General features: G+C 47.3%; 1 protein-coding gene across 4 annotated transcripts in view; it reads right to left on the bottom strand.

Annotated features, from left to right (window-relative positions):
• The window catches only part of BCOR (BCL6 corepressor), a 145,189-nt gene that overhangs the window by 101,046 nt on the left and 18,034 nt on the right, over nt 1-26,109 (bottom strand). The window contains exons 1-2 of one of the 4 annotated variants that reach the window (XM_072615158.1): nt 6,727-6,806; nt 6,204-6,307 (exon numbers count right to left, since the gene is read on the bottom strand). The exons of 1 other annotated variant lie outside the window; for it this stretch is intronic. The gene's annotated coding sequence lies outside the window, so the exon portion shown is untranslated. Of the gene's footprint in view, nt 1-6,203; nt 6,404-6,726; nt 6,807-26,109 lie in introns of those variants that run through there. 2 more of the 4 variants (XM_072615159.1, XM_072615157.1) reach the window with 2 other exon arrangements.

The raw sequence follows: 26,109 nt of genomic DNA, 5'->3' as shown, positions 1-26,109 counted from the left end.
TGGATGGAACAAAAAAGGATAGGAACCCAAGTCCCAGATGGGTTTTTCAGCCAGTACCCCAAGGGTAGTGGGGACTGACTCCCTGCTACTAACAGGAAAGTAGGCAGAAGCTCCCAGGGAGTCTTTCCTCAACTACCAAAAGAAAAGAATCTTCTCCTGGTCTTTCTCCTTGCCTTATTCTGAGTCTGATGAGAACTAGCCATGGACGTATGCCTCGTCTTCCCACCTAGACTGTAAGGTCCTTGAGGACAGGGATCCCATCATACACTTCATTTCCCAAATGGCCTAGAACAGTGGTGTATGCAAATAATACATATTGAAATATTTTAAATAAATACTAATGTATTTTCCTCTGAAAGCTTTAGAAATGAGTATTTATGCTTCAAAATGAAAGAGAAATTCAGTGCTCTTTCACATCTCCTACTTTCAGGGAGAACATTTGAATTCTGAAGTAATTTACACCTTTGAAAAAGAAAGGGGAGGGAGTGTCTGCTACTCCTGGAAACTTTGCCTACGGACTTAAGATCCAGGGAAAACATCCTGACAATTCAACCAAGTTAAAACAAACCCTAACCAACAATTCAACAAAGGAATTAAGGGCCTACTATGCCAGGCTCAGTACAATGTGTTAGATATGCCTTGTGGTGGTCATGGTACCCTGACAGTAAGAGAGCAGCCTACTTCAACTACTGGGTATTCTCAGATATTCTAAGCTAACATGAGGTTACTGGGGTGGCAAGAGTGAGACAGAAAGGCTCTTTCTTTTCCGTGGTAATTTTGCCCAGCAGTGAGGACAGTCTTAAGAACAAAGTAGATCCTCCCCTTTGTCCCCCATGGTAAAATCTTGGGGAGAATAACCAAGTACTTGTCCCATGAATGCCAGGCCCCTTTCCCAGGGCCTTCCTCCAACTACCTTACTAGATATGGCCCCTATGTGATTGGGAAGGGCTGCCTAGGAACCACATATTCTGGGAACCTTTGCCATGATGGAATACCCAGGAACAGCTATGACATAGCACCAAGCCTGGGCTTTCTGCCCTATTCTTCCACCCCTAATCTCCAAGCAGATTTGCAGGGGTGGTCCCCCCAAATTCCTAAATCCTATGATTCTAAGTGACAACTTAAATAAGCTTCAAATTCCTCAGGGCAGCTAGGCATGGAGTGTAGAGTGCTGGGCCTTAAGTCAAGAAGAATTATCTTCCTAAGTTCAACCTGGCCTTCAATACTTACTAGCTATGGAACCCTGGGCAAGTCACTTAACCCTGTTTGCCTCAGTTTCCTCATCTGTAAAATGAGCTGGAGAAGGAAATGGCAAACCACTTCATTACCTCTGCCAAGGAAAGCTCTAGTGAGGTCATAAAGAGTTGGACATGATGCAACAACAACAAAAATAAAGACTGAATGAAATGATCTAACTCTAAAGTCTGTTCCAATGCTAACTTTTGTTTCATGTTTTTATGTCCCTATTATGGATTACACTACATTTCAAACCAGTTCAAATTGCTTCAAAACTTCCCTCGGTTGAAAGATTTCTTAAACCTTTCCTAATCTCATGCAATGCTTTAATCTCACCTCTCTGACATACTTGTCTTATTTTATATGAGCACTATTGAGACGTTACTTAAGATAATAAGTTTCATGAGGTCAGGGTATCTCATTTAAATTTTGTAGCCTTCCAGCAGCCAGCACAACATTGGGAACATAGTAGGTACTTAAAAGACATTTGTGGTTAAATATGCAATCTTCCTTTTTCCTGTTAGTTGGCAGGAAAAAATGGAGAAATCAGTCTTCCTAATTGGATTTGGCTCCATAGTATACCTGATTCTTATGCGTTGCACCAATTCAGTTCTCCTTTCTCAGTACAACTATTTATATGAGGCACACCACAAGGATAAGAGCAATAACTTTGGGTGTAACAAGGGCACGTAAGTCATTTTTCTCTTAGCCAGCCCTGTCTGTTCAGAGCTGATCCTTCGAGGTGCCATGGGCTCTGTATCCAGAGATGTGCAGGTGATAGATTGGAAGGTAGGGGTAGGTTACATTTTCTCCTACCTTCACGTGTTTTACCATGTGCTGGGGCAAAAAAGTGAGATCAGAAGAGTTCATTTTTTAAATTTTCATATGTAAGATTTTAACCCTCTAAATGGTGACTTTTTTCTTTCCTCCCCTACCTCCATCTCTCCCTTGCCCCCTCCCCCACTTCAGCTTCAGCAGGGACGATGTTTATTGCCTAGATGGTGTTTAATTGGACACCAATGCATCCATCCAGTACTAAAGAATCCCTCCCTGACTTAGAAAATGGCCTGCCCACAGTGAGGTGGTACTGCTGTCCTCCCTCCCTAGCTTGGTAACTGATGAGTTGCCTGGCAGGTAGAGAATGTTGTCCATTCACAGCTAATGATTGCCTCAGGCACTAACTGACGGAAGATCCAGGAAGTCTGCTGAGCAGTAGTGTGCAGCCCAGGATAATTGTATGGACCAGTTTCACACAGGGATTTTGGAAGGGAAGTGGGAGACACACACGTATATACACATACACATATTTGTATAAATAATATCTAGCATATCTGCACATACTATATAGTACATATATACATATATATGCATTTGCCTCTCTCTTCTCTCCCATCTTTCTCTTTTTCCTCTTTTCTGCTTTTCCCCCTAATGTTTCTTAACATTTAATGCTCATGAGTTTGGAATGAGAAAGGGGTTTTAAATTCATTTGTTTTAATACATGTAAAATGTTTATTCATAGGTCATAGATTTAGATCTGAACAGGAACTTGGAGATCCTCTCTTGTCCTGCCCTCCCCCCATGCATTTTATGGATTAAAAAAAAAACCCCTAAGGCCCAAGGGGGTCATGTGATTTGCTTAGGGTCTCAGAGTCCGTAAAGTATCTGAACCCAGAGGCTCTGACTGCAAGTCCAGCATCACTTATACCACGTGTTCTGTTTTAACACAATATATACACTTCTCAACAAATACATAAACCAACCAGACAAAAATACACTGGAAAACAATCAAGCAAAAGCCGTACAGGTAGAATTTTAAAGCAGCATATTTGTAACACATGAGTGTTAAAACTGAACACCAAGAGTAAGATGAAAAGTCAGTTTACAAGAAACATATAATTAACATGTTCTTCCTAGTCCCTGAACCCCTTGTGTTGAGGACAAGACAGAGAAACAATAATGAACTTGAATAAAATGAAAGATGATATCAGGGTGAAACCTTAACGGAAAGAGTGGTATGGGAAAACAAAGGCCAAAGTGCAGACCTCCAGCGCTCTACCATAAAAACGTTGGGCAGCAGCATCTCCTTTGTTTCCTTGTTTTTAGAAAGCAGTGCTACCCTTTCCCTTCCTACTTCCAACTCCCAAGTTTGTACCTGCTAACATCAGAAGGCCAGGGAGAGTGCATGGGGGAGGGGATTATTCAGGCCAAGGAAAATAACAATCATTTCCTGAACACTGGAACCTTGGAATTGTGGCCTGACATCCAATAAACCCCCCCCCCCCACTCACATTATTCCCTCCTAACCCCTCGTAGAAAGTAAAATAAGACATTAGACTTCCAATAATCTCATATTGCGATGATCAATCAAAACCCAGAAGAGAAGGCCAATTTATAGAAATTGTATCTGCCTCACTGGGCGGCTAAGGAGCTTAAAGAGCACTCACTACTGCTCCTCTTTGATGTGTGAAGTTGCCGAAAAATGACAAAAGCAAAAAAATATCGTCTATACACATGGGGTCTTTTCAAAGGGAGAGACTGTACTAAGAGAGCACTGTTGTTTCAGTTCAGGGTAAAAAAATGATAGAAATAAGCATATGTTGAGGCCACATCAAAGCTGTTTTTATTATTTTTTGGCTGTTTTCAGTTGGAGTTTCCATGGGTTTTTGTTTGATTTGTCCCTGGTGAAGTTTATTTACAGAATCATCCTTTAATGGGCAGTCTACCTTGTTCTTCAAAGTTGGCTCCCAGGACTTCACCATCTTTCCTTTCTTCCCCCTGCTATCAGGGATCTCACCTTTGTCTGTTTACCTCCGCCTCACCACCCCCATCTCACTGAGTCCTTGGGTGAAAGGATGCCGCTTTTATTAACCCCTACCTTGCCAGAAGCTTTTCTTTGTACCTTACTAATTGTCTCCTTTTGATCATAGCCAAGTTTTCAGGTTGAAGGGAGGGGAAAGGACCTCTTGACCACTTTGGCTGGCTTTCCACATGAGCCTGAAAATGTCTACAAATTTGAAACAGCTGCCTGGCTTGCTTGGGTCTGATTGCTAAAATATGCCGACTTCTTCCCTCCCTCCCTCCCCCCTCCCCCTTTTAATCTGTTTCATATTCACAAATTAAGCATTTAGTCTAGGTAATAAATCAGGAGCAGTTTACAAGGCTTACGCGAGACAAACAAGCGGAAAAGGGCAAAACACAATCCCCTGAAAGGAGAGTAAGTGTAGAGGGGAAGACGAGTTTGGAACTCCCCTGGGATTCTAACAAGAAGAGCAAACCCAGAGCCTCCTGACGGGCTGCCAAGACACACACACACTTTCTCCTGTCCCCGTGCCACCATGTGCTTCGGGTCCTAAAGGAAATCCTGAGCAACCAGCCAGGCCTGGTAGGGTCAGAGCTTCAAACTCATTAACCACCAAAGCCCTCAGGCTTAAACCCGAAGAGCCTAGGCCCAGCTGAGCCCCACCCTAGCCACCTCCAGCCCCACCCCTTCTTCCACCACAGACACCACCCAATCTGCACCACCCTCCTTTGGCAGGGGGATACAGCTGCTTTGGCAGAAGCCTATAAACTCCCCAGGCACACTCCAGAGATCCCAGACAAAAGTTAACACCCCCTTCCTGGGACAAAAATCAGTTTTTTCCACTTCTCCTTCGGCCTTCACACCCTACCCCGCCCCCACCCAGAAGCCCCAAGCACACCAGGGAGCCAACCTCGGGCCGCAATTGCTTTCATCTGCTCTCTCTCGCAACTGTGGTGTTCCTTGACTAGGGTTTTAGGGTTCCCCCCAAAAATTCCCTCTGGGAGCCAACATTCCACAGGCCTACATTCCTCAGTTAAGGGCAAGGGAAGAAATCGGTCCCATTAGACCGAGCACTGCGGGATGGCCTTTAGTTTGGGAAGCCAGCCCAGGCCTTCATGGCCAGAATGGTTCCCTGCTGCAGACAGGAGAGTCCCCCAACCTGCAGAATGAGGTCACAGAAAGACTACCTTCGAGTTTTCCAAACCAAGCCCCCCCCGGAAGACCCTCCTGGGAGAGGGAAGGGGAGCTGAGTGTCCCCCCCAATTCTCCTTTTCTGTCTTGGCCCCAAGCTCGGTGGCCTTTTACGACCCTGGCCGCGTTCCTGCCTGGGGAGGGAGCGAGGGACAGAGCCAGGGCGCTGCGGCCACGTCCGGCCCGGTCCTCAGCCCCGAGGCCGCCGCGGCCAGTTCGGGGTTCGGGTCCCGGGGCCCGCCCCGACTCGACCTTGTCCCGGACTCGACCCCGGCTCCTCAAGTTTCCTATCGATTTGCATTCCGTGTCTACTCAGCACAGCCTGTGCCGTGGGGATGCTCGAGGGCCCATCCCCGCCGTCCCGCCCGTCCCACCGCCCCTCCCGTCCGGACGCCGGCGGCGGGGGGGGCGTCCCCCACCCCCCCAGCCACCCCCCCAGCCTCCATTCCTCTCCCGAACACACATCCAGACTGCGAAAGCCATTACCGCCGCCGCGCGAGAGACTTTTTAAATATTTACAGCCCCGCTCTCTCCACAGTAGCCAGATCCATCTTGCTGCTGGGAGCGGAGTGCGGGGACCGGGGGGGGGCGGGAGGCTGGGGAGCCGTGGGTTAAGAGGGGTTTGTATTTGAAGGGTTCGGGGGAGCAGAAGCCGCTGCAGACCTCAGCTCCCCTCCCCCTCCCTGCACACACACACACACACACACACACACACACACGCAGCCTGCCCCTGCGGCCCCCCACCCCCTGCCTGGGCCGGATCGCCACGCGGCATTCTGCACAGACAGCGAGACAGCGCGGCAAGGGAGCCAAGAAGGTGAAGCCGGTTTGCAGCACGCCCAGACCCGAGCAGGGGCAGAAAAGGAAACGGGGAGGGCGGGGGGCGGGAGAGGAATAGGATAGGGACCGGGAATGGAGAAGGGGCAGGAGAAAGGAAGCCCATTTCAAGATCTTTGCATGAAAGAGCCACACAGACCTGCGACCGCCCGCTGGTGAAACTGGAGGAGATCTCTGGGCGAGGAGACGCTGTCAGAGACTATTTATCTCTCGCCCGAGTGGAGGCTTCGTTTCCCACTTCTCCTGTGAGTAACAAAGGCAGCGATCAGCAGCTTTTCACGCGCTTCAGTGGATGAATGGATTGCGGAAGATGCCTGTGCTCCGCTCAGATGGCTTTCTGATTTGCCCCCTCCTCTCCTCCACTCACCCACCCCCGCCTTTGGCACCAGCCTCCCACCCCTAAAACCAAACTTCGGAGCGCTGCAAGAGCTACTCTCGAACCGAGTCTCTAGACCCCTCTCATGAGTCACACGTACACCGCCCCCCAATACGGCTGCCCTCACCTCCACCTCTCCCCTCCCGTTTTCCTAGTCCCAGGGCCTTGGCACCCTGCCACCAAATGTCATTGGGGTTGAAACTTGACCCAAGACTCTCCCTCCGGAGGCCCTTCCCTCTCCCTCCCTTCCTTCTCTCCCTCCCCTAGTCACCCCCCCCCCCCTCACCTCCCAGTTGGCAAGTTTACTTTCAAGGAGTTGGACCGTGTTTCCACCGGAGAGGCGGGCCCAGTGCAGGGTGGCTGGGAGGGGCAGGGGCTGGGGTGTGAGGTGTGTATTTAGCCAGCATGCTGGCCAATGGGAATTCGCAGACTCCAGGCAGAGAGCCAGCAAACGCTCCCGAGTCACCAACCCACCCCCACTGCCTTTGTTGCTGCTAATCCGCCTGGGAGACCCTGCGGAAGACGCACACAAACCCTCTCACTAAGATCCCCCCCACTCCCTCCTCCCACGCACCTTCTAGCTCTTTGCCACCCAAAGCTACACACAGTTCCCAAAGCCAGAAGAATCAAGACACCCCGTAACTGAAAGCGCCCTCCCTGCTCCGATCCTCTGCCTCTCAGAAGTTTGTCTTTAACCCTGAAAAATAGGACTGATAAACGCCCCGGCATTCTGAGGCCCTAAGCCGGGATGGTCCAACAGTGCCTACCTGAGGGCTGACTGGTGCTGAAAGGAGGTCGGTCTGTGAGAAAAGGAGGGAGGGTCCTTCAATTTCCTTTTTCTTTGGTTAAGTTAAACCAGACTCTGCCAATATCGTTCTGAAGGGATAGAGACAGAGATAGGTAGACACAGACAGGCAGACGAAGTAATCAGGAAGCTGGAGGGAGAATGCATACATGGAGATACTGAGACAAGGCAAGAAAGAAGCAGAAGGCAAGCATAGGCAGAGATAGACAGGTGAAAACAGAGGGCGAGAGAAGCAGACCTGAAAAGAGAAGTAAAAGAGAAGCAGAGGTAGCCCCTCTCCGAGAAAACACTGTAGACTAGCATAGAAACAGAGTGGAGAGAGAAATGAAACAGGGCTACCGAGAAACTGAAACAGCGAATGAGACCAAGAGAGAATCAGAAAGAAAACATAAACAGACTGGCATAAACACTCAGGCAGACACAAATACTGACTGGACATTAGGATAAAAGAGATCTGAAGTTTTGCTTTTTAACTAACCTTCCTATCTGTCCCCCTTCTGATCCCAATTGCTTGTCTTTTTTAGACTCCAGCAGTTCAGACTCTGGTCAGCTAGCAGCCAAATGAAGGGGAGCCCCTCACTTTCATTCATTTATTTATTCATTGAACTGGACTCCTTTACTTTCCTCCCTCCACTCTTTTAAAAACTGAGATACGACCCTGATATTGGGTTGCATAGGGAAAGAGCCCAGGCAGTGAAGCCAGCCTAGAGGGATCAAGGATAACTAGGAAATAAAAGGTATCTCAGCACTTTTCCTAGTATGCATTTACAGCACAAAATAAAGCTAATTTCTCCACTGAGGACCTCAATCAAGTATTTATTTGACAGGCAGGATGCATGAAAGCCTCAGCACTAACCTTAACTGAAAATCAACCCTCTAAGTTTTCTGACTGCAAGGTTTTCATTTGCTGGAATTATGTTGATTTCCTGGCTCTCTTGAATTCAAGAATAAATGGAGAACTTGTCCAGAGTGCTAGGCAGTTAAATCCAGGGTGAAATCCATTATTGCCTAGACCTAAACTATATTCTCACTGCCCCTTTCCTCCAACCTCCCCCCCACCCCAGCTCCTAGAAAGCTTTGACTTCCTAATTTCTTACACCCTTGATTTGTATCTCTTGACTCCTTGGCTCTGCTAGGCTCCCTTCTTTGGACACACAGTGAAACCCTCTGAGACCCAGACCCCATAGGTAAGACATAGGGCCAAGCACATCTCCCCTTCTACACTCTTTCTGGCCAGCTTCTGCCCCCCACTTACAATCCCTACACACATCCTTCTTGCCCCTCAACTGAACATGAGGAAATGTGACAGTGGCTTAGACACTGAATGTAAAGGAATATGTATGAATGGATGGGAGAGAGGCTGCAGGGAGCAAAAACAGAATAGAGGAGGAGTGGGCTGTAAAATGATGGTGGTATTGAGGAGGCTGAGAATCAAGTGACCACTTACCCTGTTCCCCCACATACACTTGAGAGAAAGAGATAGAGAGATGTAGGCTTGGGATGTGTGCTTTCAGAAGGAGGAATGAAAGAAAGGGGTTGCAGGAAAAGAATGAGTAGTCCAGTTAGGAAACACTAGGAAGGGCAAACGAATTCTCATTCCCTTTTTCTTCCCTCTATCCTCAAAGGCCCAGCTTGCAGTATAACTCATCATTTTCCACAGGCATCTTGTTAACAGGCCCCAGCAGCCTGAAGAGCAGCAGCTGTTAGTGCCTAGATGAGTGCTTTCACAAGTCTTGTGTCTTTTTTGTTTTCTTTCAGTAATACCTTTGATTTTCACACAACCATTCCCTCTCCTCACAAGTCACCTTTGTCCAAATCATCCCCTCCTCCAGAACACCCCCTGTGCCTTGTATTTATCTAACGTTTCTGGGTAATAAAATCACAGCTGAAGTCTCAGGCATGACTCATGAAGCTCATCACATCTTCTATTGTGTAAAACTATTTAATAGTCAATATTAAAATATAGATATCAAAAATCAATAGTTGAACATCATTTGGGAAATAGCTCAGCCAGGGTATGGCACAGGAAAGTAAACAACTCTCCAGGAAAATAAAGGAATGCTTACTTGAGCCAAGCTGAGCAAAGAATCCAGATCCAACAGTAACTAGGATAAATGTATCCTAGGAATAAATATTAGTTTATAAATCATATTTTCCCATTCTGCTAAAAATGGTATTGGAGCCCCCCCCAAAAAATAGCAGGTCCTTAAGAAGCATTATTATAGATTCTACTTTTGTTTAGCTTGGGTTCTTTACTCCTTAAGCCCTCTTCCCTAATATTCAACTCTGACACTCCAGCACTGAGTTCTCTCCCCAGTTTCCCCATGAACTTTCTCTGGATGCCACTTTTTCATGGACTTGTTAGATCACCACAGGCATTGGAGGCTCTTGGCATAAGCTTAGAGAGGACCAGAAATCTTAAAAGCTTAGCATATCCTTTGCAAAGGAAAAGAAATTGGAATAATTATCCCCAGAACTGGATTCAGAATATTTTAAGCAAAAATATGATCTTAGAGAAAGAAGTATTTAACCCTCAGGTTCTCTTGGACATGGGGGATGGTTGAGACTGAGACTAAGATTCTGATTATCTGCAGCTAATCACAGTAATATTTAAGAGCCTACTATGTGCTAGGCACTGTACTTAGCAAATATGTACAGAGAAGAAGAATCCAAATTGAAAAGGAGAGAACTCTTATCAGTCAGAGGGAGAATGAACTCCTGGGATGAATGATTAGCTTCTTTATGAAAACAGAGAAATGTACTTTATCCAATGTTTAAAAAGAAACAAGTGTGATTGTCCTACAATTTGGGAAACTAAAAACACCTTTTGGAGTATAAACTTTTCAGTGAGCACAGAGGAAAGGAAGCTGGAAATGAGGGACATAGTGAAATTGCCTGATTCTACAAGTAATATTTGAGTGATGAAAGAATTAAACTCAACAAACATTTATTAAGTACTTACTATATTCAAGGTTCTGTACTAAATACTGGGTATACAAAGAAGAAACTGAAATAACTCTTGCCCTCAGAGACCTTACATTCTTCTCCCAGACTTTTTGGAATGTAGCACATACAGAAGAAATTAGATGCAAAGTATATATAAAGAGAGAGCAAGCCAGTATCTGGGGACATCAGAAAAGACTTTCTGTTGGAAGTTGTACCTGAGCTATGCTTTGAAGGAAGTTAGGAATTTTACAAGATGTAAGTGAGAAGAGGGTGTTTTCAGACAGGGGGTATCACACAGGTAGATAAAACATATGTTACTAGAGAACAGCTCTCTCTGTGTATGTGTATGTGTGTATATATATATGTATGTATACATATGTAAGCCTAATGAGCTAGGCTTTCAAGTTAAACTATTAATTTTTACAATCTCACATTTTGTCATAGTAGCTGTAAAAATTAATACAGATTGACCTCGAAATCTTACTTTAGTTATAAATAGGTTCATTCAATAAAACACCTTTGGAAAATTCTCATAGCCTTGATTTTCTTAAAACTTAGACTGGAAGGGTAGAAATGTTAGGAAATGACAGTTAATGCCCTGGTGGTCACAATTCTTTGTTACCTAACAATTGTTAGGAAAAGCATCAAAGAAAGCCCTTTTTTAAGACCATCACTAGAAAATCAGTCACCTGAAAAGCTGAAGTTGTCACGTTGCTTCAGTCATAGAGCTATGGTCGGGTCAAGGGAAATGTGGACACTCTTTCAGACTGAGGCCTGAGAGAACTCTGGAAACGTTCCAATGCAGACTAATGGTATTGAACAAGCATGACCCACTGCACAAAAGCCCTCCTCAAAGTACGGGAAATTCTGGGGTTTATATTGGAATATGTTGGATGTGTGTCATCACCAAAGGACCACACTGTCATCACCTCCCTTTTTAATCGAGGCAATCCCCACGACAATGCCTCTGGATGCAACTGCCCAGGCCAGGACTCTCAGGGAATCTTCCCAGGTTTTTTTCTTCGGGATCTTCTAGCCTTATGTCCGCATCAGCAAGCGTGGCAATCAGTTTCAACTGTCTTAAAGTGACAAGGCAACGCGCCATGGACAAGGTGTGAGGCGATGGAAGAGAACTGGGAAGAGGGAACCTCGAGACTCTGTGCACTGGAGACCAGGGAAGATCGGCTCAGGAAAGCCACAGGATTCCGGCACCCAAGTTCCTTGAGAGCCACGGTGCGCAGGCGCGTGAAGGGGGGGGTTATGTGTGAGGATTTTGAAATAGACTGCCAAGCGGCCTCCTAGGCTGCATTGCCTACCCTTCCACATTGAGAAGGAGACGCTTGGGAAGAGCCACTAGCGAGGTTGCCTGCAGTATTTCCTACCGCCCAGTCAGGGCAGTTACTGCCAGGAGAAAGCTAAACTCATTGCATTTTCGCTCCAGGCAGCTGGTACTATCTAGGAAGAGAAAAAGGATAGACGTTGTATAGTTGTAGGACGACGACAAATAAGGTCAGCCTACCAAGAGCAGAGAGAGGCTCCCCACCCTTGTTGGGACCACTGCAACTTCTAAAGGAGCTGTGGAGATAACTCCTTCCCAGAGGCTTTTTCCAGAAGCCCTGTTCTAACAAAGACTGTGACGATGGCTAGGCCTGCGTTTTCCCTACTGGCCTGCTAGGTGGGGGGTGAATGGAGAGTGTACTTGAGCTAGGAATTGTTCCTCCTCCTCGTTTATTATTTAGCATAAGGGGCTCTGGGATAGAATATTACCCCGTCTCCCAAGTTTACTTGAGAGCTTAGCTCAGGAACAACCCGGGTGAGAAGGGGAGACCAGGGATGAAGGGAGAGCTTGTAGCAGGGGTCAGCGAAGGGACGGTTCCTTGAAGCCAACAAGTTGCCGGGCAGAGATAACAGCTGGGGTGGGGGATGGGGGGAGGGCTCGGGCAGACACGATTGAACGGTCTCAAGCTAGAAAATTCAACAAGAGGCAGCGGCGGCGGATCCAATTAGCCGCGCCAACTGGGAAACAAGAGAGCGACTCGGCAGGCCACCGCCAGTCCTGCGGGGGGGTTGGGGGGGCAGCCTGGTGAAAGGCTGCTGGGGAGGGGTGGGAGCAGGCAGCGGGGAGGGCCCCTGGACCTCCAAGCGGCTGAGGGCGGTGAGCCCCGGGGTCCGGGCTACTCCGGCTGGGGACCAGAGCACGCCTGGTGTTTACATACAGTCTTTCCGATGCAGGATCATATTTCAGGCCCGCCTGCGGGGAGCCCGGGGCGGGCCGGCGGCCGGGTGGAGGAAAGGGCTGGAAAGACCACAGGAAGGGGGGGAGGGAGAGAGAGAGTAAAGGACGAGAATGAGGCATGGCTGCTGGTGGCCAGGAGCAAAAGCGTCTAGGAGGAAAGGTTACAGAGCAGCCCGCAGTAGCTTGGGTTTAATAATAGCCCCATTCTCCTTTCCAGCTCCAGTTAAGGGAGAGGAGGGGTTTGGGGGGGGGGGGGAACCGTTTAGGACAACCGGAGGAACCCAGGATGAAGGCGATGTGTAGGTTGGGGTTTTTCGTAAAAGCTCGTTTCAGTAGCGGGCGAGAATGGTGTGCTTTCTGGAAGCGACACGCCTGCGATTCTAAAGACCTCGTTTAGACCTTAGCTCGCCAGGACAGTCGGCGACGCTAGCTTTAGCAGCCTTCACCCCGGGGGGCAGCGCCCTTTGACCCACTCCACTCTCGGCTGCCTGACCCTTGTCATTTCTCGATGCGGGGGGGAGGGGCGGCTCTGGCCTCTAGGGGAGGAGGGGAAGAAAGTGTGGAGAAGGAGCTGGAGCGGTGTCAGAAGCGATCTCCTTCAGAGAGGCTTTCTCCTCCACCCCCACCCGCCCAGTCTTTCCCGGTGCCTAGGTCCGGAGCCGAGAAATGGTAGGATCTAACCGCTTTGCTTCTTATCCAAGCTGGCAGGGACGGCAGCGGGGTAACTCTACCCAGGGCTCTCAAGCTGCGGTTGGTGAGTTTCCAGCAGGAAAGTCAATCAGTAAACAGCCTCGTGCGCCCCCAGTTCCACTCCCCACCCCCTTCATTCTCCCTGTGCTGGCTGGGAACCTCACCCAGACACCAACATATCCCGCCCTCTCTCAGGCTCCCGGGCCGCGACGGGAGAAGGGAACTGCAACGAGACTATTGTGGCTGGGCCTGGGCTCTGGAAACAGCTCTCCTCCCTTCCCCGCCCCCCCTCCGCCCCGAACTACTCTGCCCCCACTGCTGACTTGGCCCCTGGAGCTGGTGTTCAGGAGAGGCGCGGGGTGCTGGGAGAAGGGGAGGGCAAGCTGCCGCCCCCCCACCCCACCCCCTCCTAGTTGAATGTCAGCTTTGTTCCGGAAAACAAGGGAAGCATTAGGCTGCTGCCCCCAGGGGAAACACAAAACTTCTTTTTGAATCTCTGGAAGGACGGCTGACTGCGCTACGGGGCTCCAGGGAAAGAGGCCGAGACCAGAGAGGGAGCTGGAATGGAAAAGAGTGAAGGAGAGAGAAAGAGGGAGAGAGAGAGAGAGACAAAGAAGAGCGAGTCGGAGAAGAAAGAACGAGTGAGGCGGAGGACAGACTAGAGGAGAATGATGAGAAAGGGGACAGACGCAGGGAGACTGAGACCTCGGCCGTGACATCGAAGAAACGGAGAGGCCAAGTCTGCCGAGAGGACCGAGGGGGCAGGGCGAGAGAAAACACTAGTCTCCAGCTATCTCGAATTCGGCGGAAAGGTGCTGTTCTGCCCAGGAACCTGCCCTGGCCAAGTGGCTTCTACCCAGCCGAGCGTATGTGCGCCAGCTTCCTGCCCTGCCCAGAGCTGAGGAGCAGTCTGGGACGCCGCAGGCCCGGCCGGAATCGCTGGGAGGCCGGGAAGCCAGGAGCATTCACCGAGAAGTGGCACTTTGCCACCCCGGTGATAGAAGCAGCCTCGCTAGACCAGGCCTAAAAACTAGGAAGTCTAGGACGCCTTCTTCAGCTCCAGCACTCCCTACTCCTCAACAGCCAACATCACGCCCCGCTGCCGCCGCACTCCGAGGTCCCCCCCCCCCCAGGCCCCATCACTGGTAAAATAAAAGGGAAAAGGCTGTTGCCTCCTCTTCATAGGAAACCTGGAGCCCGCCGTAGACTTTCCGGGCTTGATCCCTTGCACCCACTAAGTGCTGGAGGTTGGGGAGAGGGTGCTTTGCCTCCCAGAGGAGCAAAAGGGGAAGCTCCAAGAGTTGAGGTGGTTCAGAAAAATGATCCTGCTGCAAGTGAATCCTCCGGCAAATGTTAAAGTGCATTTACTTATTTTTCCGTTGATGGCTGAAATGTTCTCAATCCTGGCCTCTGGGAGTGTAAATGAACTATTTAACTGTCTTAGGGGCAAGAGCAGCAGCTAGCTAGAACTCACTTTGCCTCATTCCCCTACTCCCTGGTCCCCCTGCAAGATTTTCAAAATCCACGTTGCCAGGGCTCTCCTTTTCTGAGAACTTTGTCCCTGAGAAGGGCCCAGGTTCCAGGCTACATCCATGCGAGGGAAAGCGGGAGAGGGGACAGTGTTTTCTCTGCAGGGGCGCTCCCCTCTGACTCAAGGGTAGTTCAGACAGAACGAGATCCTCCGCCCCCCGCCCGTTTAACTCACTGGGTTTCTAACTTCCTCTAAATCTCCCTTCTTGCTCAGAAAAGCACAGAGGAGGGGAAACCGAGAGGAAACACGCTGCCGCTGTGCGAAATGCGGACCATGTGTGGGAACGATCCAGTCAAAGTGCAACTGCCAGCCAGGGGCAGTTGTGTGGTGGGGGTGGGGCAGGGAGGAGAGACTTGCTCAGAGGGTTGGAAGGGAGGTTGGGGGTTGATTTGGAAAGAGGGGTGTCGGTGGGAGCGGCAGCCCATTAGACAAGATTTTTATTCTTCCTGGTGGGCAGACGTTAAACTCTTGCCCCTCCTCCCCTTTTTGGTTAAGAATCCTTCCCTTCGTGGCTTTCCTTCTGGTACGTGGTGGCCGCCGAAGTACCACCAGCCGCTAAGGGATATGCTTCAGTTTACTGCGCTGAGGCAGAGGCCTAGGGCCAAAGGCCCTCTTTTCGACAGCTCTGAGGATAGGAGGTTATAGCAGCTTGAGTATCAACAAAGGGAGACTGGGGAAAGAGAAGAGCCAGGGAATGGGAGATGAGCGACTGGGAGGGGAAGGGGGGCAGCTGCTAAGAGCTCTCCGGCTCCTGTGGAATAATAAAAAATAATTAATAATGATAATAAGGAAAAAAATCCCCCGGCTTTCATTTCTATAGATTTCATGTGGCTGTCTTAGGAAATGTGTTGCCCTTCAAGCGGCCTCTTTTGCCTGCCCAGTTCTCCTCTTCCTTACACCCACCCCCACCCCCTTCCTGAGGAAGGGAAAGAGAAAGGGCTGCAGCTGACAAATATTATCCATTCTCCCCATCGATCGGAACATATACAGATGTGAGAGCTTGATGTGCGCTGCGAACCGGTGGATCCACCCTTCTCGCTCTCCCGCTCTCCCCCTCCCGGAGGTTCAGGCTCGCCGCCCCCTTCTCATCCCCCCCCCCTTCTCATCCCCCCCCCCTTTGTTCTCCTCCCCTTTCTCTCTCTTTAAATAGATTTCAAGGCGCTGCCTGTTGGAGAGCAGCTGGTGAGCTCTCCAGAGAGAGAGAGAGAGAGAGAGAGAGAGAACGAAGCTGTACCCGAGGTTCCCTGTCACGTCTCCCCCCCCCCACCCTTGCCGCCTTGTCCCAGCTTTCCACAGACCCCACTTGTCTGATTTCCAGTAACAACCAGAAAAAAATCCAAAGCCCTCAATACCCACAGCTTGGTCTGTTTGGTATTTCTGAGCCTTAGGCACCCCAGGCTAAGCAGGTTGCTCTGTACGTGTATGTTAGGGGTTGGTGGAGAGTGAAGGCAGAGGGAAGGGAAGAAGGATCCAGACTTAAAGCAAGGTGCTAATATTTGCCCTTTTCGATACACCACAATACCCAAACCCAGTGGTAGTTTCCCATTAGCCAATGTCAGTAGAGGTAGCTTGTTTATTTCTATTTTGCCGAGGAAGATAAATATTGGCTGTTCACAAGGCTCAAAGGGTCGCGTAGCGCCCACAAATACAGTGAGAGAGGGGGTATAGTCTGACCCCCCCACCCCCAGTCGCCCCCCAGTCCTTAATTACTGAGACTCAGACCTAGGGACAGGCACACCTCTCTTCCGCAAGGGTCTGAGTGAAGCGGCCCAGCCTAGGCTCCTGAGGGTGGGGGTGGGGCAGCAGAGGCGAAGTAGGGGGTGGGGAGCAGACTGGCAGGATTTAACCAGGCCTCTCCACTGATCCCCGGCCACCTCGCAGTCTGTCACTTAAATTATTACCCTCTACTCTGTACCCTGTGCGGTCAGTACAGGCTGTTAACAGGCAGTTGCAATCAGTTTTCGAAAGGTTAGCCAAGGTCCTCCAGCTCTCGCAGACGGAAGGCATTACGAAACCGCTTTTGTATCTGCAGGCACTTTAGAAGGGGGGGCCAAGAAAGAAAGAGGAACGGCAGCGCCGCCGAGGCGACTCGGAACAAACGAGAGAGCCAGGGAGATGTGGGTTTGGGAAAGGGACAGGGATAGAAGGGGAATTCTGAATTATTCAGTCATGGTTACTCTCCTCCCTTCCTTTCTCCGGACTTGTTTGTCTCTCAGCAATTCTGTGGGAAAAGAGGTGCTAAAATAAGTCCGAAGATCTTCTGGTCTGAGTGGAAAATATGGAAGGGCGGGGGCGGGAGAAGGGGAACAGATAGAAAGATAAGTGTCCGAAGCTTTACTTCCTCTCCTTGGCCCGAAGCCCAAACAGCAAGTACTAGTGGTGGTAGCGGCCACCGAGGCTGGTGTGGAATGGAGTGAGTGACCCAGGAGGGAAGTGAGTATGTATGGGATGGAGATGAGAGTGCTGCTTCGTCTCCTAAGCCTAACTCCTGTGAAAGTGGGTAGAGGCAGGGGAGTTTCGGGCTGGAGGGTTTCTACGTTCAAGAAGACAGAAAAAGGAGCTAAGGGACCCTGGCTGGAGGCAGCGAGCTAGCGAGCGCGATTCCTTTGCGCACTGTCTGAAGGAGCTGCAGCCACTAGAAGTCGTCCATCAGCAACCAGTCCAACCTGCCAGTGATAATGTGCGATCAACACCAAATCACCCCCGCCAGGCACGATCCATCATCCCTGCAAAGCAACGGGTACGCGCGGGGATGTGTCTGTGCCTGGGGTGGGGTCAGGGGGACTGAAGTAAGAAAAGAGTTGGGGAAAGAGAAGAGGCAGTGACTGCAGTCGCTCACACGCACGTTGTACACCGGAATTCCAACGGCAGCATCGCTCCTTCTCTTCTCCCAAACGGCCTACCAGCAGAGCTCCTAAGTACTTTCAAAGTTATCCAATAGAGGAGCGAGGCCAGGATCTCCCAGAGTGCTTGCCCGCAGTCGGATTTCTAGCATTTGTAGCCCGGAGTGCTCCACTCTCTTTTCCTCCCGATCGTGAATCCAATCTTTCCTTATCTCCGGAAAGGAGACGAAAGCACCTACTTCGTCCTCTCTGCATTGCTGGTCCGCCCGTCTCCCTCTCCTTGGAGAAAGCCTGGCTGGCGGAAAATTAATATTTAATATCGTGAAATTGATTAAAGGGCTGCTAGACAGCGGCGACTACACAGGGTTGTGGGAGGGGGGCGGGGGCGTGGAGAGGGAGGTTAGAGGCTGGGAGTATAATTAAAGATCTGAGAACCACGATGTTCCCCCTTCCCTGTCCCTGCCCTGCAGAGGCTTTGTAAAGCGAGGGGGTCTGAACTGCCAGCAGCCAAGGACGGGTGAGGGCAGCCAGGGTGGAGACAAAAAAAAAAAAGGCTGTGACTCTACAATCCAAGATGCAGCACTGTGGGTGGGAGAGTGTGGGCAACCTTCACCTCATTTCCTAGATCTGGATCCCTGCCATCTCCCCGAACTGTCTGAGGAAGAAAGGGACGCAGCTCTTCCCAGGCTCATTTGTGTACCGGGTGCTGGAGAGAAGTGTCGGAGCTGGAGGAGCTTGGGTGGGCGGAGGGGAACAAGGCCGAGTAGGGGTGCAGCCAGGAAAACAGAAGGGAGGGAGGGATCATGGGAGTGGGAGGCCTGCTGCTGGACCTCAGCGCACCTGGGGCTAAGCCCGGCGCCCAAGAGCCGCCGCAGCTGCCTGCTCCTTATCGTAGCTCCATCTCTGCAGCGGCAGCAGGAGGGGGAGGAGGAAAAAGGGGGGTGGGAGGGAAGGAAAACGCACACAGCATGCTCTCAGCTGCTCACTCGCGCTCTAAAAACCCTCCTGCCTCAGCCCCAGATACGAACGTTTCGTCCTCCTCCCTCCATTCCCCCTTCCCTCCCACCGCTGGTCCCTGTCCTACGCTTTGATGAATTCCCTGCCAAACGCCGCTTCTAGCTCCCCGCCCCCTTGTAGCTAAGCGAGAAAGCTGCGTTATTTCCTTCTCACGGAGCTTGAGCTGCAGTAGAAACAGCGCGGACTCCCTCGGGCTTCCAGGCCCTAGGTAGTGCGATCATCGCGACCCTCTTCTCCCGAGGGTTTTCACTGAATCCCCCTACGGGGCCTGTGGGAGGTTTGGATCTATCTTACAGGAACCTAAGGCGCCCAGGCCATAAGCTGCCTAGGGAAATCCTCAGCCACTTCAAAGCTCAGGAACCCAGATCTTCCTCCTGAGGCCGCGCCCAGGGCCAGTTCTGGGTTCCAGGGCTGCTTAACTGGTTCTGTTGCACTCCTGCTGGGGCTGGGTTGGTTCTGGGCGCGAGTGTCTCGGGAGAGCTGTCACGTAACCGGCTCTGACTCCTGTCAATAAGGTTACAGTCACAGTGCATCTTCTGAGAGGAGGGGTGTGTAGTGTGTGTGTGTGTGTGTGTGTGTGTGTGTGTGTGTGTGTGTGTGTGTGTGTGTGTGTGTGTTGGACTGAAGAATTCCAACAGCTCAAGGGCCCAAGAGTTACTCATTCTGAAGGAGTCACTTTTTGGAACTCTTACGGGCATCTGGGCAAGTTTACACAGTGGGAAAGTGGTGGATCCTCATGCTTGGGAAATAATGGGTTAGATTGAAGTTAGAACAAGTTTTGGTTAACAATTATGGCAGTTTTTTTTCTTTTTTAGTGAGATGTCGCTAACGTGTGTGCAAGGGGAAGAAAATACACACAAACCCCTGTAGGTGTTTAGCAGCAGCAGTAGCAGCGCTATTCAACCTAATAACCTCCACGGGCCAGAAGACCAAGACAGATTCCAAATACACAGCTCCCTCAGAAGGTCAGGACCAAAAAGACTTAGGAACAGACTTGGGTTTATTGCTGAACAAAGCACTGTCAGTCTGTCTAAAATGGGGCAGCAGAGAGATAATTAAAAGGAGCTACAGAACGAAGGAAAGTCTGCTCCAAGTGCTGGGTGGGAGTTACCACAGGAATTCATAGAAATAAGGGATAAACAAATAGATCTTTTATTCAGAATGATTAATTTCTTTTTTGTGTCCCAATTAATTTTAGGTGTATATTCAGATTTTCTTTGGAGTTTTTCAGTAAGAATCAAAAGATCTAGAGAATACTCTATGGGGAGTGGGAGGAAGAAGGAGTAGGGAGTAGCTCAGGAAACATAATGGTAGGTAATGGAAGTAGTTTTAATACTTCTTTTTCTAGGCACCATGAGTCTTACCTACAGGGGGTACCATTCTCCCTGAGGGCTAATTCTGACATCTATACCTGTTAGGGGGAGTATGACTGTAAAAACACAGCAGAAGACCACTCAGGATGAACAGTATTCATCAATGCCATAGCTAGTTAATTGGGGCCTAGAGAAAGCTTGCACATGGAGCACACAGATGTCTGCTCCAAGTGTTCAAACAGAGGATGCATAACCACTTGTCAGGAATGTTGTACAGGTGAGTCCTGCATGAGGTAGGAAGTTGAACCAGATATCTTCTAGATTCCTTCAAACTCTAAGATTAGGTGATTCCCTAGAGTAAAAATGTCTCCACTGGGCAATTCCAGTTATAAAGATCATGGTATTAGAAGAGTGAGGCAAATCAGACTCACAACGTAGGTTGTATTGAATTGTTGGCACCATGAAAGTGTGGAATTCTCAGGAACCTCTGATCTCTAGTGCTTCTAAGTTGTCATATAGAGAACAAATGTCTCTTGAGAGCAAGTAATCATCCTGGGCTGTCTAGGATACTTATCTATGTATAGTGGGAGTAGCCTCCCATCCAGAGATAGGCAAGGCCTCCAAATACTGAAAGGACAGATACCCTTACCTGAGTTCAAGTTGAAAGTGGTAGGTCTATACTAACCAAACAGATCGGCCTCCCTATCACCATCCCCACCCTGCTTCTGCTGCCTGAGTACCTCTAGGAGCAAGATTACAAGAAAGGTAGATTATGCTGTGGTGGGACTGGTGATTTGGGACTTTAAGCAGAAACTTATCAAGTTCTATGAAAATGTCTTTGCAACAGCCATCTTGACCCAGGGGATTTGCTTTTGTTCCATTTCACAGAAAGCATTAACTGTGTTGCCCCCAGTGGTGGAACCACGGAAAAGCACTTAATCAATACATGGTATAAACAGTTGGGTATTTGGGTTTCTGAAAGTACAGAAGACCTTGCTGGGGCATGCACAAAGATTTCTGGAGATTCACAGTCCTTTGCAGATTTGGATAGTAGAGCTCACTGTTTGAAGCGGGGTGCTGATGGTCAATGGAGAGGGATAATTGCCTATAATTAAAATTTTGCCTAGTTACAACTGTAGTAAATTATTTTTAAATGCCAGTAGTAATACTTTCATTCATATACTTGGATTTGGAGTCAGGGAAGTATGTGTTCAAATTGTGCACTGGACACTAACAGTGTGAAAGGGACAATTTCGTGCTTCAGTTTCCTTAAATACAAAGTAGGGATAAGAATAGCTGTAGTAATAATAGCTATCTCAAAGAATTCTACGGCTTAAGTGAAATAACATATCATAAGCACTTTGCAAATACTAAATCAATGTTAAAAGGTGGTTTCCATTATTATTCTTGATGTCAAATAAAAAAAGGAAACCCCCTCCCCCAACTCAGCTCCCCCCCAGAACCCTAACTTTTCAAGGTGACATGATAATGGCATTCTTTTATAACTCATCTAAGATCCTGATTGGCTGTAAGTATATCTCATCCACCTATGGAATCAGCTTGTCCATGCTGCTTTCAAACACAGAAAGTGATTCAAATGTATTAATGAATCTTTCTCTAAACAGAAACGATTCAACTTAAAACATAACCATTTATAGGCTTTTTCGTGCACAAGCCTAATCTTAGACTACTAGTTCAAGTATAGAATCAACAAGTCCTTAGGAAACAAAGGGAGTGGTGAAGTCGGTCACTAGTCTGTTTCAGGAAAAGCAGATGTCCCTTGTTTCAATTCGGACAAGTTACCATTTAAGAGGCATCCTAACAACTTATTGAAAGCTAGCAAATGATTGGAATCATAGATTTTGGATTCTTTTTTTTCCAGCTCTTGACATTCACTAGGTGGTATAGATACAATTTTCAAAATGAACAAAATATGTGTATGTTCACATTCATGAACACAAAAAACAGGTATTTAACAAAATACTATATAGCTTGAGGGATTAAAATAGATTTTTAAAAATAGACTCAAAGAGTGACACAATCTTTATGGGAATGTTTTTTCCATATACATATCAAGGACATTCTTGACAAAAGTATGAGAAGGGAACTTTTCAAACAATGTTCCATAGTACACATCTTTAGCCATATAATTGGATGAAAGATACAGAAAATACAAGATCTTACTGAACTTATTGTTTATTGATTATTAATTTTTTAAAAATCCATTCAATTTGGTAGAGCCAAATATGCTTTCCTGATATGCTCACCTCCAACCAGATGTCTTCCATGCATATGTAGGATCATATGAGATTTCTTGAAAGATATTTAACACCAATCTTCTGATGAAATATGGGTTTGAAGAATGAAATAACATGGTCTCCTAAGAATTAAAGTTGCCAGTTACCCCAAGGGCAAAAAAGAGATGTATGGTAGGAGTGAATAGGTTGCAACATACTACTAATGAAGACCTATATACAAGGGAAGCTATGTAAAAGATGTCCAAAAAAAGGGTGACTTGAAAGAGAAGGCAAGTAATCATGTATCAAGAATGATGATAAAGCATGCATGCAGTATTACAGAAAGGTCCCTAGAATGTTGGATGGACTTCTTCAGAAGGAGTTTGGGGCTCATATGGGCTAGAACTGCATAAGATGAGAAAACTTGGAGAGGTTGCAATCTGCACTTTTGAAAGGAGTACACAAATAGATGAGAGTATAGATGTATAGAAACAATCTTTAATTGTTCTAAAGCCTTCTTAGGAAAATAAACAGAACTACTTACCCTCCAGCCTTAACTAAAGAACATAATTAGACAACTGTCCCTCCTTCTTTACTATATAATCCCTTCAACGCACTCCAACTTGAATTTCACTACTTTTAGAGTAGAAATGCACACGTATGCATAAACTCATACATGCACCTATATGTCAACATATACATATGAAACTGAATGAATTTATTCAATGGTAGGCTAGGTGGCCTATGCCTGGAGTCCAGAAGATGTGAGATCAAATCCAGCCTCAGACTCTTACTACATGTGTGATCCTGGGCAAATCCTTTAACCTCAGTCTACCTCAGTATTCTCACTGTAAAATGGGGATAAAAATGGAACCTACCTCACAAGATTGTTGGGGATTAAATGAGATACTATTTGTAAGGTGCCTAGTTTGATACCTGGCTCATATTAGATGCTTAATAAAAGCTTATCTCCTTGTTCTTCTTTATAGAAATTCTTCTATTTATTCATTGAGATTCTTATAAATGGAATGGGAAAACATCTTTCTTGACATATTGTAATAATAGCAGGACTGGCCTTATGGGGAAGCGGGGTAAGTGGTCTCCTACTTGTTATTTGAGAGTTACTGGACAGGTTCTAAATTGTTTTCTCCTTCTGGCCTGTGGCTCAAGCCTAAAATCCTAGCATTAGGGATTCCTTCCTTTGCATTATGTATTGTCCTCTCCCAGGAGTCCTCTTTTAAAATGCAAATATCCCACTTCATAAAGACAGGACCGGAGGCTAGAAGCACACACAGAAACTACCCAGGCCCAATCCAACCAGAGTTTCCTTTACTCTTCTGACTAACAGAGAGGCCCACATTCCCAAGGAGACTTAAGAGTGGAGAGGTGGGGGAGACCCCAACTCAGATAGGATTGGGCCTAGGATGCTGCAGTGAATTCTGGTCCCCTTCCCTGCCTCAGGTCATTTGTTCATACTCCATCTGGTTAGTTGCTGATAAATCCAGAATTCATCTTTACTTTCTGCAGCTGAGATTAGGTAACCACTGGGGAGAATTCTTCAGTCCTATCCCACTTTCCTTCCATGTTATGAGAAGATTCAGTTCTTTGCTCACTGGTCTTGCAACACAGGATTACTTTCCTGACCAGGAAGGATAACATAATGTGAATAAATTTAACTGAAGGGATACAGTAGTTTAAAAGCACAGGACTCCTGGGGTCCGAAGGAGGGGAGGTTAATAGACAGATTTTTGTCCACCTCAGAGTTCTGCCTAGAATTGAACTGCTTGATCTACTTTAGCCCAGCTCCCACAGAATTTCTCATCACTATCTTCAACTAGTTCTCATCTAGTCTTGGGTTGTGAGGCAATTTGGGGGAAGGCTGATAAATCCATCCATTTTACTTGTAGACATATCCTGAAGAGCAAAGAGCTAGCCTGCCCTTATCACATGCCCTGATTTAGAGAACTAACCCCTAGGAAGCTGTCTTGGTCCTAGGCACAATCTGAGATTTTAGTTTTTAGGGTGGATAGAATCTAATCCACTAGGAACCCATTAAGTTTGAGGTGTGCTTGCATCTAAGATCTGGAACCTTAAAGTACCTGGAATAAGAGAGTTTATCTGGGCTCATTCTGATTCATAGAGGATGAAGGAGAACTGACAGATTTCTGAAGGTTGGATTCCTGGCTCTTCTCCCAGTAAAATGTCAGCAGCTTGAGGGCAGGCAGTGTTTTAATTTTTCTCTCTGTGCCTCAAGTACCCAGGAGATTCTTTTGCCTTCCATATAGTAGATATTTAATGAATTGAATTGAATTTGCCAATACATACTAACTCTATTTCTTTGGATAACTCAATGTCAAGCTTTTTCTTCAATTGTAAAATGGGATATTTGCATTACCCACCTCATAGAGTTGTGAGGCTCTTGTTTGGAAACTCTACAAACTACAAACTTTGTACACCATAAAATGTTATAAAATGTTTGGATATACTTCAGGGACTGGAGTCAGGAAGGACTGGATTCAAACCTACCCTTAGAATTTTACTAGCTTTGTGATCCTGGGCAAGTCACATAACTTTTGTCTGCTTCAGTTTTTTCAGCTGTAAAGATGGTGCTAATTGCACCTACTTACAAGAGTTGTTGTGAGGATAAAACGAGATACTTGTAAAATGCTTTGCAAACCCAAGTATATTAATAATGTAAGGGAGGTAATTTAAAGTTCACCAGGAAGCTATGAATCCACCTAATCTGGGACTTAGAATTTCACAAACTTCTGTGGCTATAGTCTTTACTGAATATCATATCTTTCAGAAAAAAATAAATGGAAGTGTCCCTGATATTCACATATGCTTTTTGATCTTTCCAAAGGTAAAACCAGTCCGATTTAAGTAAGGCGGTTAAAGTAAGAGATACCTAGGAAACAGTAACCTTCAAACTCAAGAGATACCTAGGAAACAATAACCTTCAAACTCAAAGTAAAACAAATTCTTGTTTCCCCCAGCCTCCACAAAGTTTTTTCTTTGTTTCTTTGTGGAGTCACAATTAAATAACAGGTCAAAGAATAGATCAAAGGCAGAAGCAAATATAATCAAGCTGTTTGTGAAGCCCTAGAAGTCAAACTGTCCACTCAGAGCTCGAACAGGAGAAGAGAGCCAGAAGCCACAGTAAAAATTAAATGTAATGGCCATGAGAGAAGATAATGTATGCATTCGGATATTTGGGACAACTGTCCGCTTTACCTGGAAAAGCCTTCTTATATGGAAAGCAAAATCAGATTCAGTCATATTATTTCCTGGACATTTGGGAGGTTTTTTTTTTTTGGGGGGGGGGGTTATACTGGAATTAAAAAAAAACTTTGTGACCCACATTTGGAGTTTTCCTCATATTTTACATATGAGGAAACTGAGGCAAATAGGGTTAAGTGACTTGCCCAGAGTCACACAGCTAGTAAGTATCCAAGGCCATGTTTGAACTCAGGAGGCAGTCTTCCTGACCTCCAGTCCAAGGCTCTTCCCATTGTACCACCTAGGCTTTTGCATTTATACCACACTAATTTTCCATTAAGATTCCTTCCTCAAATTGAATTCTCCCATGTAACAAATGGAGGGGAGTAGCTGCTACTTCTAACAATGTACACCATGTTCCACATCTGTATTTCCCCACTCCAGGGAGAAGTGTTTCATCACTCACATAGGATTGATGTTGTTCACTAAATTTAATCAGCTATAGTTTGATCCTTTTTTTTCTTTTTTGGAGGTGATTGGAGCTCTTAAATGACTTGTCCAGGGTTACACTGCTATTACATGTCTGAGGCCTGACTCCTGACTCCAGGGCCAATGCTCTATCCATTGTATCCCTTAGCGTCCCCTCACAGTTGAATTCTTTAAAAAAAAAAGAATAGCTACTCTGATATATAGATTGAGGTGAAATGAAAATCTAAGATTAGGGGAGAGGTTCCTTGTGTTCTCAGAAAAGAATTCTGAAATGCTTTCTGGACCTCAGTTATTTCATCTGCAAAATGAGGGTGTTGAATGCGAAAACTCCTTTAGGTCTCCA

The sequence above is a fragment of the Notamacropus eugenii genome, chromosome 5, assembly GCF_028372415.1.
Source record: "Notamacropus eugenii isolate mMacEug1 chromosome 5, mMacEug1.pri_v2, whole genome shotgun sequence".
Classification (NCBI taxonomy): Eukaryota; Metazoa; Chordata; class Mammalia; order Diprotodontia; family Macropodidae; genus Notamacropus; species Notamacropus eugenii.
Note: the sequence above shows the minus strand (reverse complement) of the source record. Positions and strands in the feature narration are given on the sequence as shown.